Source organism: Cupressus sempervirens, chromosome 9, assembly GCF_028749045.1.
Source record: "Cupressus sempervirens isolate cs-2001-9-10 chromosome 9, ASM2874904v1, whole genome shotgun sequence".
NCBI lineage: Eukaryota > Viridiplantae > Streptophyta > Pinopsida > Cupressales > Cupressaceae > Cupressus > Cupressus sempervirens.
In genome coordinates, this window is record NC_143126.1 from 66,299,650 (window position 1) to 66,317,627 (window position 17,978).

The window sequence follows — 17,978 nt, forward strand, 5'->3', positions numbered from 1 at the left end:
GTACTCATTGTGTTGCATGTTGTGTGAAGTTTGCAGCCTCATAACTTTTTTGCCAAGAAGTTTGTAAGGGCTTAATGGCGGATGTTACAGCTAGATCAAAATATATTTTCAACTGCTATTCCCCTCATTTTTCTTTCCTCTTATCCATTCTCTTGTTTTCTATTCTATGTCTAGTTATAGTTCACAAGTAGATTAGCCTAATATTAGTTTTAGTCCGAGGTTCATTGATTTATCTTTCTATAGTTTTGTAAGCTTTGCTATGAAATTCTAGGTATTTGTATTTGTGCGAGGCTATCTTTATAAGGGAAATAATTAATCTGAAGTACCAACAGGCCCCTTGTGTGTTGCCTTGTGGTTCACAATGGTGAAATTATTTTGGCGGCCTAGACTAGGTGATTTAGAGTCATAGACCTTGGAGATTTATTTCTTTTCAATAAAAATGCTGTCAACTAAACAACTCTTTTTATGAAGTTGGTGTGTTTTATGACACAAATAAACAGTCACACAGCATTTTTATTGGCAAGAATATAATAACAAACCAATCCATATTATATGTAGGCCAATTTTATATGGCATGGGTGAACAACATATTGAGGCCTGATTTTATGGGAAAGATATCTCAAAGACTGCCTCCTTTATGCCAGTTATTGATTTTTTCATCGGATTGGGGTGAGACCATTGCATTAATTTTTGGGTCAAAATTAAATACAGTTTGTTTGTTGTAAGACAAGATTATATACTTTGGAGCATAATTGAGCAAGTTATGCCTAGGTAACATTTGACATCAAGAATCAACTCAAATACTATTGGTTGGTTAGCAGCTTTTAGCCAGTGAAATGTTTATGACATAAAAGTTACCATGGAATATAGCAATCAATATCAATGCTTATAAGGGCATTCACATTTCTTGTTGATGCATCTCCCTTATTGCCTACATGTGGTCACTATTCCTTAGTATTGGCACCTATTCATACTATACATACTACTCATCAATACGTGGCTTAGATCATAGTTTGTTGATTTGGATTTCGCAAAAATTTGTATCTCGGAAAATGTTTGGGAAGAACTTGACAAGAAATTGACAACTTAAAAAAATTTCTTAAATGTCTTAAAGAACAAAAGTTGTTTGCAAATCTTAATGACAAAATATATCCAATGGGTCCCTAAATGATTACAATAGTGTTTTTCATTGAATTTGATTTATATGAACATAAATTGGGTACAAAATCACAACATAATGTGGAATCCTCATACAATAGCTAGCTTACAACTATCATGAATTATGATGACTGCCTTTGAAAATCATCATATCTCATAAAATTACATATTATATTATTTGATGACTTCCTCTTCCCTAGTGTTTATCAATGTTTTGTGACTCTTGTCGACACATAATAAAATACTAAGTATTCTATCCTCTCTTGAACAAGGAAGTCTTAAATGCTAAACAATATGACAATGTGTGATCAAACTTCAAAGAAAAAGGCAGAAAGGATAATGATTTAGAGAGATTTTTAATCCTAGGGACAATGTTAACAATTGATAATGTTTAGATATTAGAATTTCTTAAACTAAGCTTTGCTTGCAATGAGAAACAACTAGACAAAATTAGATACAATCTTTAAAAGTAGGGGAGAGGACCCAGTACTTGATCACGTTCTAATGGTTGTGATAGGAGTTGTTAACTTAACACCCACACTTGTTGATTTAATATCTAACATTTTTGACAGGATTGTACCAATAGTTGTGACTTAAAGTTGCTTTTGCTAATGATGACTACCCATAATTAAATGAAAGTGTCCCTTTTCCCAAAAATCAACCAATAGTGTGATGCCACATCAGCTGCACAAGTATGGGGGTCTCCAATGCACTATGATTGGTCTCACTTTTTTTTTGGGCTGTTTTAGACACCTTGGCAAAAAGCATGCTGATGTGGCATCATATTTGATGATGTGGCTTTGAAACCTTAGTTATAAGCAGGGGACTTGCCAAGTAAGCTACTATAAAAAAAGGGGAGTGATGTGAAATTTCCACATAGGATTTTGAGAAGCGCGAAGTTAGGGTGCTCAACTAGTGGGTCCTCTCCCCTAGTGATTTTTTCTCATTTTGTAATCGATCATCTAAATATTCAATAGTGGTGCAATCCAAATGAGTATCCACAATCAAACTTGTGCTTAAATTGGGTTCAAACTAACCATACATTGCAATTTGTAATCAACAAACTACAAATGCTATGAACCAAGAAATTGATTGCATATCGCCATGCTTATCCTTTGAAATCAATGTATTGTAATAAAAATTTGAGTAGAAACCACGTAAAATGCTGAAACAATGTAGAAAGATCCACCATATCTTCAATGAAATTGTATATTAACTTAAACATAATCTTGGCAATAATCTAGATTATCTCTTCCTTTTGCTGCTACTTCTAATCTATGTGCAATCTTCTAATAATTTTATAAATGAGAAGTTCAAGTCTTTTATAGACCTAATTATAAATGAAGGGCCTAGATTGATTCAAAATTGACGACCAAGATAATTCAGCGAAATCGACAACTACCACCTACATATATTTAATGTCATTTAATGAAGAGATTACAAACCTTTTAAGTCCATATCCTTTAAAGGATGAATCAATGATAAAATTGATTGTAATAATAAATTAAATGATTTCCACACGTCCACATGTAAATGAGTAAGGTTGGATTAACTTGGACATGTTGACTTGGAAACCCTTATTTGGGTCAAGAAGAGTGTCACTACACCACTATTTATATCTTGCAATCTTTCATTCTTCATTGCAAAGAAGAGATCTTTTGATCCTCTACATTTCTAACTTTTTCTTGGATAACTATGATGGCTCATATTCCAAATTGCTTCATCTTGAATGTTCTTCATTTCTAGGAATTCTCCATTCTTCCTGGAATGCTTTTCCTTGGATATTCTGATATCTTGATCGTTTTGTGGTAACTGAGTCTTTCATGTTAATCTTGGATTTCCAAAGGTTCTATGTAGCTTTCTTATTTTTAGAGAAATTTGGTTCTTGAATGATTTGTTCTTTGAATTCCTTCTTAAGGTATGGGTCTTGTCTTGAGTTTGGACTTGCTTCCTTAGATCTATTCGACCTTGATCTCCTTACATGTTGCAACACTCTTCCTTGAATTTTTGACGTCGTTTTCTTGCATTGCTGTTCTCCATCATCTTCCTTGATTGTCTTGATATTATACTTCATTGTCTTACACCATCAATCCTTGCAAAGAGAAACTAAACATTGTACATTCACTCTTGCACATTCAAAAATGAATTCTGATCTTCTTTCATGTACATCTTCTCAGCCTTTAATTTTTCTGCCTGAGATTTGCATTTAAATGATGTTTGAGCAATAACTTTCATATATAATGCTCACCTTAGAATTGCATTTTTGCTTGTAAGGTTGACCGCAGCAATTTTTTGTTTTTCTTTTAAAATTTGTATTTGGAAACATTGGCAAGTTTTTGACATTTAGGCGGAAATGTTGGGTATAAATTCCACTTTTAGCTGGAGATGCTTAATATCTTGGAAATTCAAACTCTAGTTGGAAATGGACTTTGCTCGGGATCAAAATTTCTAATTTTATGTGGAAATTCTTTTGGTTGAGGTCAGAAATCCTTATTTTAGGTGGAAATAGCCAAGCAAGGTAGTTGTGAATTCACCTTTTAGGAGGCAATGAAATCCTTAGTTGAGAACAAATTACCATTTAAGCTGGAAATGCATGATCTCTTGGGTGCAATTCCTCATTTAGATGGAAATGACTGAGGCCTTTGACGGGTTTGAGAGTTTTAGGTGGAAACGGTGAATGAAAATCAAGTTTTAGGTAGAAGTGGAAACTTGGAAACTTGATTTTTAGTTGGAAATGACAAAGGAAAATCAAATTTTAAGTGGTAGTGGAAGTGGAAAATTGATTTTTAAGGTGGAAATGATGGAGCAAATCTTGACTTAAGCTAGAATTCTAAGGATTTTTCATTTCATTTGGGATTTTCTTGGATTTTTCCATTTTCAACTAAGGATTTTTTCAAGTTTGAAATTTCCACTTTTGATTTCCATTTAGCATTCTTTCATTTTTCCAAGCATCAAACCATCACTTTTCCTCTTTACTATTTCACAATTTACACACTCAACACATCGCCTTGACAACACTTTGGACAAATTTGACAACATTTCAGACCACTGTGACCATTTTTATAATTAGTGAGATTTTGTAACTTTTGCTTCAATTTCCAACATTGGCATACTTTATTTCTCATCCTTAGTTTTTTGCCATTTGAACAAGGGCTTCTATATTCCAGTTTTGGACTTCATATCCCAAATATGAATTTCTTGAACAATCATCACTTTAATTAAGAGATCCTTGACTTGATTCAATTTCTTTATTGTTAGGAGGCTAAGAAACCCGAAAAAAAGTTGCCAACCTAAGGAAAAACTATGCTAACACTAAGCTATTGGGCCAAAAATAAAAGTGAGGGCCCCCATTTGCAATGGGTCATGTGTGTACACTGTATACAACACAAGACCTACTCTAGTGAAAACTTTAGGAGTGTAGGACTAGAAAATGAGGAAAACATGTATACAAGAGGTACCATCAAACTCTAAAAAGTATGCATAATCAATCATAATCCTAACACAAAAGAAATTGAGATAAAAGATATGCAATCAAGTGAGCTCTCTCAGTTGACAATTCTGCAATTCCTTGCTTTTCCAATTGAATGGATGTAGCTCCCATATTGATACAATGAAAACAAGATTATGATATTATGACTATAATGATGACGAGAATATTCGAAAGATGGTTAGTTTTGGATTGAAAATTTAATCTCAATATATAGGAATGGGAGACCAAAATGCAGATTTGAAGACTTGAATGCACAAATGGAAGATTGTCATAATTATGACAAATTGAAGACAATTTGGAATGCATAAATCAAGGACAAAGTGGAAGGGAAGGTGGAGGCAAATTGATAGGAAAATTGGAGGCCAAATTAGTGGAGAAATGTGAAGGGAAATATGTAAGAAATCATAGGAGTGGAAAACACAATTAGGGGAGGGCCGTAAGAGTTTAGAGTTTTTGAATTTTGAAAACATGTAAATCCCTCAAAAACTGAAATCAGGAATTTCGGAATTAGAAATATGCATAATTCAAGAAAAATGGATAATTAATTAAATTTAAATCAATCATTGGAAAAGTTAGGAAAGAAGCGGAATTAATATGATTAAATGAATAGGGCATAGAAATAAATTAATGGTTATTCATTCCTAAAAGACAAATTAGTAGATGATTGGTTAGTTGTTGAGTTTAATGCAAAGATAACCCAATTTTGATGACTATGATGAAGATTTAGGTCAATTTTGATTATTTTGAAAAGGATCAAAACACAGTTGATTGGTTGGATGATGAAGTCAAATTGACTAGATAAGGATTGATGACGTGTCAGGCTGATTGGACAAGCATTGATGACGTATGACATTAATGCACTCTGTCAATGCTACAAAATTGATCAAAATTGATTGATAAATTTGGTTTGGAATGGTAGTAAGGGGTTCTGTGAATACTCAAACTAATTTGGATATGGACTTGATTAGACATTGAGGGACTTGACAATGTCGATGATCAATTTGATGATGATTGACGATGAATTGAGTTGACAAGGTTTGATCAATGAGGGATTCGACAATGCCTGATGATAGATTGAATTGATTTGATGAGGTTTGATTGGCGTTTGACTGGACATTGAGAGACTCGACAATGCCCTTGATTGCTTAGAAGTGATCAAAGTAGATTTTGACATGTTTTGGCACTAATTTGAATGGATTAGGTCTGTTTTGAAATGTCTTGAATCGATTTAGGGTTGGTTGGAAATGATTTTGATGACATTGAAAGGGTTTTGAATTGATTTTGAAATGTTTAGGGTTGATATGGAATGATTTTGAAACATTCTGCATTGTCTTGAAAGGATTTTGAAATGATTAGATAAGTCTCAAAATGTTTCAAACTGGGCTTGAATGATAATCAAGTTGGGACATGACAAATAAGGAAATGTTAGTGTGTGTAAATGATGAATGTGTAGGTGCTAACCATTTTTGAGCATCTATAGGTAGGGGTTTTTATTCTTGCATTCCATTATCGATCCTTGTTAGATGTTGGGACTATGTTTGTAACCTTTAATCAACCAAGTCAATGACCTCTTATTTGTTGTTTACCTTTCTTGAGCAAAGACACATGTTGTGTTGTATTTCTTAAAATAATGGAATTTGAATATTGGATATGATACTTCATCATCGATCAATGATAGTGATAAAAATAATTGTTTAAGTTGTAGTTTTTTGATCTCCACCCTAGAATTCTCTCATTTACATCAAATTTCTCATACGAGAAGAGATCCCCAAAATTGGTGGGTTTGTAGTAATGGAGACCCCAATGGGGTTGTGGGGTGGTGTCTCTAATAGGGGTATGAGGGAAGAGGTATGGGGCAATGCCCATAATGGGGTCAAGTGATACTAGTCCTTGTGGGGATTTGAGGGTAATGGTCCCAATAGGGTTGAGGGATAGCACCTCTTGTTGGGGTTTGAGAATAATACCCCCAAGAAGGTAGAGGGGTTTCCTCCATTTTGAGGGTCCAAGGGCAATTTCTCTAGTGGGGTTGAGCGGTAGCATTTTTTAGACGAGGGAGATGATTTCAGATGAAAAGCTTTAAGAAATCATCTCCCTCATCCTAGTCTATAGGATCTTGAGCAAGTATATTCACCTTTGTTGTGTAAAGGTGAAGGTTGTATTACACAAAAATGAAGTCATTGAATCATCTTTGAGGTAACTTATTAATATGCCTCTTTGTGTAAATGGTTTCAAACAGAGTCCAATTTCATAAACATTTAGAAGTTCAACAAGGCTCAGACAACACATAGACGGTTGGCTTTTGAAGATTTGAGGTTTTGACTCCAATCTTACCACAAAGAACTTACAAGATATTCAAATGTTTGTAAGAACAAAACAATTGAAACTTATACTTAATAAATGTAAAGATAAATAAAGACTAGATTTTTTTGGTATTTGGTGTTTAGGCAGATCTCCCTTAGAGGGCTAGTGTTGAAGAAAAGAGCCTCCATATGTTTTTTGTTATTTTTCATTGATTAAAAAATTAGGTCCTTGACCTCAACCTTAAGTGTCATCCTTTTAGTGTACGTTAAGGCCCTTTATAACCTTCCCATTAATATTTGTGGAGTCATTGAAAACAAAAACATGTGTCAAGTAGTATCCCACAAGATGAATGGGGTGGAGAAGTTGATTGTTCCACCTCTAATCAATGATTTCCTAAATGGGATCAAATTTGTTGCATCTCTCATATAGTTTTGGATGGACTTATTAGCATTGTTCATGGCTTCACAAATGTATCCCATTAGGTTTTGTTCACCATCCATCAAGCACAAAACTCTTGTGAAAGGCTTGAACATCCATGGACAAATTAAAACTAAAATTGAAGTAAATATTTTTAAAAGTTATGTTTGAGGGTGGATGAAGGGATAACATTACAATCAACAATGTATAATGACAACTCAGCCTATCCCGATAATGGATCATGGAGTATGATCTGAAACATTGATGTTAAAAAGTTATATATAATCTGATTCTAGAAGCATACTAACAACAATATAATATTAATAAAATTAATCATGACAATATTATAGAAATAATAATTTTATTGATTTTGTTAAATTATTTAAGATCATTTCTGCAAATTTAACAATATGACCATTGTAATTGATATTCTCCAAATGTAGATTTGAATCTCATATCAATATTAAAGGAGACATGTATTGATTTTGTTAAATTGTTTAGGATTATTTCTGCAAATGTAATAATATGACCATTGTAATTGATATTCTCCAAATGCAGATTTGGATCTCATATAAATATTAGAAGAGACATGTCTCCAAGGTCTAATCATCATTTAATTAATACATATATTTCATAATAATAATTGGTATATATATATATATATATATATATATATATATATATATATATATATATACTATAATATGTATATATATAAAATTACTTGAATACACATATATATAGAAAATGATGATCTACCAGTAACAACAATGTATCTTAGATCAAATTTATTGGATTGAAGCTACAACTTCAACACTCCCTCTAAGCTAGGGAGGATTTGTAGAACACCTTGTGCTCTCAAGTCTATGAAGAGATATCGACTCAGTATGATATTCCTAGAATGACATATATAAGGATATCAACATAAATTCATCAAGACAAATATATATATAATAACTTATATTACATATGGAATTTGCTTCAATTCACTATGAGGCTAAATTTCTCAAAACTCCCTCTTTAGCAAGGAGAGAATTTCAGCAATTATAATACAAGATTCGAATACCACCTTGAGTATGGTCTTATGATAGATTTGAGTTATGGTGTCTGGCACGATCCGGTAGGAAGAACCATAACAAATTGATTTTCCCAGTGTTCGACAAAATTCGGCTTGAAGAACCATGATGAGTTGATTATCAAGGTCTCCGGCAAAATCCGACCCGAAGAACCATGATAAGCTGGTTATCAAGGTGTTCAACAAAATCTAGCCCAAAGAACCAAGATAAAACTTGCTCCAACACATTTTGGTGTAAGGAGATAGGTCAACTATTGATAAAATCCTCACCTTACAATAGTAACCTTATGTTCGTTATCATAACTTCCAGCACTCTGGGAAATCGACTTAATGTAGTCAGTTATGATAGGTCTAGTTATTGATAAGATCGCCACCTTTCAATAGCTCCCCTCTAATTTATACATCAATGAAAAATCGTAGTAACTCACAACAACATTTTGTAGTAACTCACATGATATCCACCATGAACCAAGTCAGAGGGTGGATCCACCATAGCTGCTACTAGAGGGTGGAAAATTTCTCCCTCTAAACAATGATCCTGGGAAGTCAGGTCTTGTAGTTACTCCCTTTGAGATTCTCTTCACCCAAAGATGCCTCTTAGACTCTCTCTGAATCTGATATTAATCTTTCAACCTTCAGTGATAAGTCGTTATTTCCTCATGATGTATATAGGGGTAGGCCCATCAAAATCCTTTAGTCACATACATGTATTTTTAGACTCCCTCTGAGTATCAATCTTCGAAGCTCCTTCATTGCTTTTGGAAGGAGTGTCATACTCCCTCTTAATGTAGAAGAATCTCATAATTTCGATCATTAGGGTCTTTGGAGCTACTATCATTAGATTGAGTCTGCACAATGTTAGCTAGCATTATGTAGAGTACCAACCTTCTTTTCTTGTAAGAACATCCCCAGACACAAAGGAAAAGATCAAGGCAAATAGCTCTTTATAGTAAGCATAGAATTGCAAATAAGAAAGAGAAACTACAATAAGTAGATAAATATAAATGATAAGAATACTTATCTGCACATGACGATCTATAGGCATTTGAGAATGGAACATCTCCTTTTTAAAGATGGTTGAAGTGGGAATGGAACATTTATTATAATTATTCCTCTCCATAATGTCAAATTCCCACACATTTCATTTTAAAAAGTGTTGCAGTAATAATGGATACTTCATTATCCTTGAACTTACAACTACCAACGTCATTGTCTTCAGTTTGCTTTTGTCTTGATTATTCATGCCACTACATAGTGGCCATTAATTTATAATTGTATGCTTCTTCATTTGCAACATTAAGTCTTCCCTTAATCATAGAAATATGGGACGTATGGTGAAGTATAGATTCTCTTCTAAATTCCATGTTTAACCTTTTCCCCTTATATTTTCTGGATGAGAGAATATATGTTACTTTGATAAGGATTTTACCAATGATGTTATTCTAAAATCCCACACAAGATGTCATGAACTTGAATGGCTAGACTTAGTTTAAGTGATTTTTAACCCCAATCTCAAAGTCTCCAACTTCAGTAATATATATTGAATACTTCAATTAGTCTCTTAATCGTTATCTTCAAAATAGGTTTTGTCAACTATCCTATTTATTTCATCAAAAGCTGTGTTAGTGTAATTTTTTATTTTTTCTATTTTGCTAGGTTTTTCCTACACTTTTAATAATCTCGCTTAGGTTAATAAAGCATGTCTTATTAGGTGAATGGTTGTGAGGTGTCACCTTCCTACATGTGAGCATCCATTAGCTATCTTGGGAAGATACTTTGCTATCTTTAGTCCGATAGATGGTTGCTCCTCATTGGTTGGTGTTGCCACCTCCTCTCTCTTCCTTGCCTATATAAGCATGCTACCTGGCTTGTATTTGTATCTCTTATTTTTGCATCCTCTTAATGCTATTTTGCTTCCAGCATTTGCATTACTCTCTTGGAGACTAACTCTATGATGCTATTTTGATTTTGTATCATTTGCATTCATAGTTTAGATATTTACTCTTTGCACTAGTTTTCTGGGTTATTAATCTTTTCAGATTCTAACATGGTATCAGAGCTTTTCTATGTGCAAGAGTAGATTTTAGTTTCCTTATTTGAGAGATTTGGGGGGGGCAAATAAATTTTATTTTAGTTTTTTGAAAAACGAAGTATGCTCTTCTCTTGCATCTTTGGATGATCCTGAGAATCAGAAAAGTTTTGACAAAAAACACTTTCTGGGTTTTGTTCGCAGCCCTGAAAAACCATCTGGGTATCTTTTAGATTTTGCATGCAAGCTGTATATTTTCGAGCATGCAAAGCTACATCCATACCCCTCTCTGTTGGCGGTCGCAGATTTGAATGCAATTTTTCTTCAAATCAGGGGATCAGCAAATTTTCGGAGCACTTTGGGCTCGAACGGACATCACCATTGGATCCGGAAGGCCGTTTGTAGTCAGGATTCATATAAAGCTTGTCGTTTTTTGACATAGGGCAATTTTGGGGATTTTTTGAAGCCTCCAGGGTCTGCCGTACAGATCGTACGGACGCAGGGACGAAGAAAAAAATAAAATAAAATAAAAACAATCGGAGCGCCGCCGCCGCGCCACCCGCACGCAGCCCGCAACGGCCGCAGCAGGCAGCGCCGCCCGGTCTCCGCCGCGGCCCAGCCGCCTCCCGGCCGCCGCCCGACTGCCACCTCCGCTGGCGGTTCAACCTCCTTCCGCCGCCCTGCGACCGCCTCCGCTCAGCTCCAGCTCCGCCCGTGACAGCTCAGCGCCCGCTGCTCCGCCGGGCACAGTCAGCAGGTGCCACGTCAGCGCTAGTCTGCGCGTGACACGTGGCAGGCGTGCCACGTGGCACTTTGCCATGTGGCCCCTACCACGTCATCTTCCGTACCTGCCACTTAATCTGCCCGCTACGTGGCACTGCCACGTTGCTGCCACGTGGCCCCTTTTTTTTTTGCTGCGACGGTTGACGGGCCGTCAAATTTTTTCCCCTCAAATGCTGACGTCAGCGGTGTGTCATCATCCTTGCTTGCACTCTCCTTCTATTTGGTTTTGGACCTACTTGTGGTTTTTTGGCCATAACTTTTGCATACGGAGGTATTTTTCCGATCCGAAAGAAGTGCTGGAAAGCTGGTTCCGAGACGGAGATGCTGGTACAGGTGTTTTTGAGTTTTGATTCAGTTTGGTTGCCTGTTATGGCAGTCAAAGCCGGATGTTCTATTTTGCACTCCGGGAGGCGTATCTTGAGCTTCCGATCTCCAATTTTGGACTTCTTTATATCGTTGGAAAGCTCTTTCTGTGCTCTTTCCAGTGATGCTGGTTGTTGTTCCAGATTCTGATCCAGACACATCCTATTCAGTCTTTTGCATTTTAGCATTCTGGTGGATATTTTGTTTGTTTCAGCTCCGGAGATCGATTTTGTTGCTTCAGTTGCTTCGTTTTGGGCTTTACCTTCTGTTGTTTCAGCCTTATGTTTTTTCTGATCATTGTTGATATTCACTGTAAGCATCTTTATGCAACGCACTGAGATAAAGTGCCACTCTTGCGATTCGGGATCCTTTTCATCATTGTGATTCGTTGTACTCGCACTATTATATAAAGTGCCATGGGGGGGATAGTTGTTTGCCGCTTATAGGCCCTCTTTCTCTAATTCCTCATGCAGTGTCGACGACACATGCCTTTATTTGTGTTTGTACCTCACTCTCGATGTGTTTGGCTCCTGTGTTGTAGGAGATTTTTGGCCCATCTTTTCAGCTGCCTGTCACCTCACCTACCTTAAGGGGAGGTTATATTGTTGTTCTATGCTTCTTTGGTTGATGGTTCGTGCCTTCTATTTCCATGGAGGTTCCTTTGGTTGATGGTTCGTGCCTTCTATTTTCATGGAGGTTCCTTTGGTTGATGGTTCGTGCCTTCTATTTCCATGGGGGTTCTACAAATCAGCATTTTGACAGAGTTTTGCGGTTCTTCATGCTTCAGTGATGCTGCTTCTTCATGATCACTCCTTGTTCCTGTTTTAGGGGACAATTTACCTAGCGGGAGACTTCTTCAATTCTTCACTAGGTTCTTACCTCCTTTTGGGGGAGGGTTTTTCCCATGTGGTTTTCTCTCTTTCCCCACTTTCAGAGGTTGCATCTTCTTGCATTGTACTTGGGTACCTAACATGGCCTCGTTGCCGGGACCCATTTCTACATCCACCTAAGCTTCGCTTATGGGGGGGTGTTAGTGTAATTTTTTTTTTTTTTCTATTTTGCTAGGTTTTTCCTACACTTTTAATAATCTCGCTTAGGTTAATAAAGCATGTCTTATTAGGTGAATGGTTGTGAGGTGTCACCTTCCTACATGTGAGCATCCATTAGCTATCTTGGGAAGATACTTTGCTATCTTTAGTCCGATAGATGGTTGCTCCTCATTGGTTGGTGTTGCCACCTCCTCTCTCTTCCTTGCCTATATAAGCATGCTACCTGGCTTGTATTTGTATCTCTTATTTTTGCATCCTCTTAATGCTATTTTGCTTCCAGCATTTGCATTACTCTCTTGGAGACTAACTCTATGATGCTATTTTGATTTTGTATCATTTGCATTCATAGTTTAGATATTTACTCTTTGCACTAGTTTTCTGGGTTATTAATCTTTTCAGATTCTAACAAGCTGATCTGCTTTTCCTAATTTCCATGTATCAAAATGTTTTCTGCTCACTGTACATTTCATTTCAATTAGGATGTCTTCTTCTAATTCTATTATTCATGTTATCAAAATATTTTGTCCATTCATGATTTAATGAGTGCAACAAAGAATCCTGGGATCCAAGCCTTGTGATACTTATAGCCATGTGTTTCAAAGGGTGTTGTTTTCTTGTGCACAAGATCAATGCATCTTCAAAGCAACAATGTCACTACATATATATAGTCTTTATCCATCGAATATCCAATCTATTCACCATTGCCCTTTGATTACCCATCTTATGTGATTTCAACACACTAAGCTCAGTTTCCCTTGTCTCATTGGCATGATCCAATTGAATATGGTGGGCCTACCACCTTGGGATCTTTCAAAACCTAGTCCCTTTATTTTGTCCACTGCTTCATAATTTGTAATTTCTTCTAATAGTAACATTCATTTGAATAATATAATTCCCTTGAATTATTACATAATATTATATCCTTTGTTTTGTTTTTTAACAGTGTTTATAACTTGGACAACAATGTTCTTCCTTCATATTCCTCACCTAATGTGTTCATGCCTTATGTATTACCATTTATGTGTCATGTTTCCATAACATGTGTAATATTTTTTCTTGATTATTCATTCCTCTTAGTGTATTCTTCTTGAACCATATGAACATATTTATTTATTACACTCTATTATCTCTTCATCATCTTTTGGTACCATTCCCGATAATCTCAACTAATCGGATTTCCCATGTGCTTACGACTTTGAGATGAATCATATTCAGGATGGAACCTGCACAATATTTTCTCTAGCCAATATTTAAACTATGAATAATCTTCCTTTATAGAACTTGACCCCATTACGAATTATAGGCATAATATACGTATATATTTATCTTCGTAAGCCCGTCCTCAATGAAAAATTCATTCTTGAGTTTTTCTTCCCATTACTTTAGGATATCCATAATGATATACGTTAAGAGGGTTTCAACTCCATATGTTTACACTTAATTGTAGCAATAATGTTTGTTTATTCCACTTCATGAATTTCTACCTTGGGTCCTCGAATTTTGTTCATTCGAATCTACTCTTCTTGTAGTGTCATCAAATCACACACGGGATCCACATCATCTACGTTGAGAGCATCGAGGGATTGAACCGATGACATAGACTTATTTGCATTCACAATTTATTAGTCCCATATTATGACCATCATTGCCTCATCATCATTGAATAGATCCAGTAAGTTGTCACTTCTCTCCCACCAGAGATATCCAACTACGAGGATTCACAATCTCTCCAAATTTTTTTAATTTAAAGCAAAAAATTACTTTGCCTAATACTTTCTACCATGCCACCTCAACAATCCACTAAAGCCCAATTAGAAGATATTCGGATTTGGATCACTACAAACTTCCAAGGGGGATTTCATCAAATCCTTTTCATAAAATTGTATTCGCATTTTGCAGTTTGTATCAAACTAAATGATTCAGCATATGTTATAGAGCTTGGGCTTATATTTGTCTAATTATAACGGATAAAAAAAAATAAAATGAATGGTCGAGTTGCTCATGAATGCTGTATATTGTTTTATCCACCAAGGTGCTAGCACCTCATTAATAATATATGTTCACTTTTTATATCCCTCATCAATAAGTATTTCTTCTTCATATTTCTCTGATAGAAACTAATTTTGTCATATGTATATCTTCCTTTGACTTCCCTATCTCTGCTTTATATATATTTCATGCGTTCTTTCTTACTTCTTCATTTTCCTTATAAGTCAATCACTTTTATTAGATAGAATATGTGTTGTTTATTCTTGTATGGAGTCAAATTATCTTTCTCGTGCCTTATAACACGTGAGCTCGTATGCGGGTTGACGTAAGGGTTCTGACTTCTTGTGCCTCTTCTAATTCCCTTCTTGGTTCATTCCCTTCCATCTTTTCTTTGCTGGTCAATTTGTTGGATCTCCCATATTTTCGTTCCACCTCTGCAGTAGTTGTTTCCTTATCTCTGTGTAAGTGATAAATTATAATTTCTTCCTGCTGTACATACTCAAAGGATGCTACCATAATTTAGATTATATTTTCTGATATTCATTCTTTTCTTACATTTGTAGTGTGGCTCTGATACCATGTTAAATTATTTAGGATCATTTCTGCAAATGTAATAATATAACCATTGTAATTGATATTCTCGAAATGCAGATTTGGATCTCCAAGGTTTAATCATCATTCAATTAATACATATATTTCATGATAATAATTAGTATCATATATATATGTATGCATTATATATAATAATATATATTTATATGTATATTATATACTATAATATATATAATAATATATATTAGTATTACTTGATTATGCACATATATATAGAAAATGATGATTTACCAATAACAACAATGTATCTCAGATCAAATTTATCCGACTGAAGCTACAACTTTAACAGATTTCGTTGTTCAAATTCCAATTTTTTTAATTTATAAAAGCAACATAAAAATTATAGTTGTCGAGTTTTGCACCCAAGCTCTTGCTGACAGCTTTGTGGACCCATCAAAGTAGGGTATACTTAGCTTCCCTACCTTTTTAAATTCTGAAAATCCTACCGTACTTCCTTTTCAAAGTGCATACTTCATTCTTACCAAGTTTAACTGTGTCTAATTCTGGCTATTGATATCAAAAGAGTTGTCAATGTTATCAAAAGAGTTGTCTATATCTCTTTATGAATGAAGTTGGTTGTCCAATGGAAAGCTGATCAAACTGGGCTGCAACTCATCAATTTTGTCTTACATCTTCAGGATCAGCACCACAATGTGTTGTGAGATGTTGATACTCAGTAGCCTATTGATTCTGAAGTCTCAAGGTACCATGAATTCACAACTGCTTGCCTAAGGTAAGCGTGCTCCTCTTAATCAAGTGGATCAATTTCTCTCTGTAAAAGGTGTTTAGAAGTTTATAACTACATCATCTATGCAGAAGCTTTGCTGATGGGATTGTGGTTTGAGCTTGATTGTTTTGGTGGAACCCAAGGGTTCCATTAAAATCCTCCTATTATAGGCAAACATTGGGTTGAAACTTGATAAAATTCATTTCCATGTAAGTGCTCTCAAGATGTGCTGGGAGCTTATGTGCAAGGCTTTTGCTGTTATATTTAGTTGATAATATGTTTTCTTAAATTTATTATCTCTATTTCATTTCCTGTTATCACTAATTATGCTTGGTTTTCATCTCATACTTGCTTTGTTAGAATTTTATCCAGCCAACCATGCATTTTCTCCCTTTAATTCAACCATTTGGTTGCTTGTCCTTACGCACATCAACATGATTCTGATCATAACTTTTGACTGATTGCTTTTTTCCTATTGTTTGCATAGTTTATATTTTTCACCTCTCTATGTGATGCCCCGATCCTGAAATAATTTAATTATAATAATAAAATTACAATATAATAATTAAATCATAATAAAATATAATATCCCTCTGAAATTGTATTTTACAAATAAATATAAAATATTTAACCCTTCATATAAGAAGTCTAAAAAAAAATACTTTAATACATAAGTTTTAATAATAAAAAATAAATATTACTAATCAATTATTAATATTAATTATTCCTACAGTACCTTATCTACTGATAGCTTGATTCATGTCCGGAACTCATTACTATGCTGGTCAACTTCTTCATACACAGCAATCCTAAGACAGCGGAGATATGAATAGTATCCTTGTAATGATCAGCGGTGTTCAAAGAAATAATCTACAGCAATGATGAGGCAGTTACAATACATTCATTGCCAATCATTCATAGTTCTCTTATACCTCATGTTAGTCACCGAGTGTGAGGAAATAAATGATATGTCTCCAATCAATGGTGAGCTATCTGATTAGTAACAACCATGAGTGACAATGTGGCAATGGAGATAATATTTGGTGAGGAAAGTTATACCTATATCACTGTTTTTACTAATCATAATCAAAAGGAGGTACACCGCTTGTAACAAATTGAACTGATACAATTATTAAGTTGCATCTCATTGAATATGAAGGGGTGCACCTCTCTCCATTATCGGGGAATATAAGGGGTCATTCAAACACACTCGGGCAGCAGGAATGAGTGACGATGCAAATGGAAATGAAGGATATGGAAATCAGATGATAATATACATCAATTTGGAGGATCATATAAGAATAAGGACTTAAAAAAAATTATCGGTACTCTGTGTGGGAGGAATCAGAAACAATTATTTATAATGGATACTCTTAAAGGTAGAGAAAATAAAGGAAATGAATCTTTTGTAATGCTCATAAGCATTGTGTGACAGCAAATTGTGCTGTAACGTATCTAAGAGTTAATATCAAAATGGTATTATTTTTCCAAGGCAAAAGGCAGTGCCTGAGATTTTTATATCCTTATGTTCTATTATCTATATATAAAAAATTAACGAAATCAGAAATCATATATATATATATATATTCTCTATACAGGAGGCATTAGTTTATATTATATATCTGGTAAGGAAGATACCAGAGAGGAAAGAAATATTATATAAAAATATGTTGGAGACTCTTCATAAGGAAGAGAGGAATAAAGAATATAAATGAGTACTCAGAGAAATGTATAAAACCATATTCAGTCTTATTACTAGTTTTGCTGACAAGAAAGAGGCTATAATGCTTCCAAGAAGGGGCTTGTCTAATCAATGGTGGTGGTGCCAAGACAGGGTAGAGGCCAGCGTCCTAGAAGCCTTGAGGGCAAGGTCCAAGATATGATATGGGATTGCACCAGTAAATGTTGAGGGAACCTATTGTAGTTGGTCTCTAGGCACCTTGGTTACACACCAAATCCTTTCCTTCATTGAGTTGATGTAGTAA

The 17,978-nt window shown here is 34.9% G+C and overlaps 1 protein-coding gene across 3 annotated transcripts in view; it reads left to right on the plus strand.

Moving 5' to 3' along the window:
* The window catches only part of LOC149537649 (uncharacterized), a 112,980-nt gene that overhangs the window by 68,611 nt on the left and 26,391 nt on the right, over positions 1-17,978 (plus strand). The gene's annotated exons all lie outside the window — the stretch shown is intronic.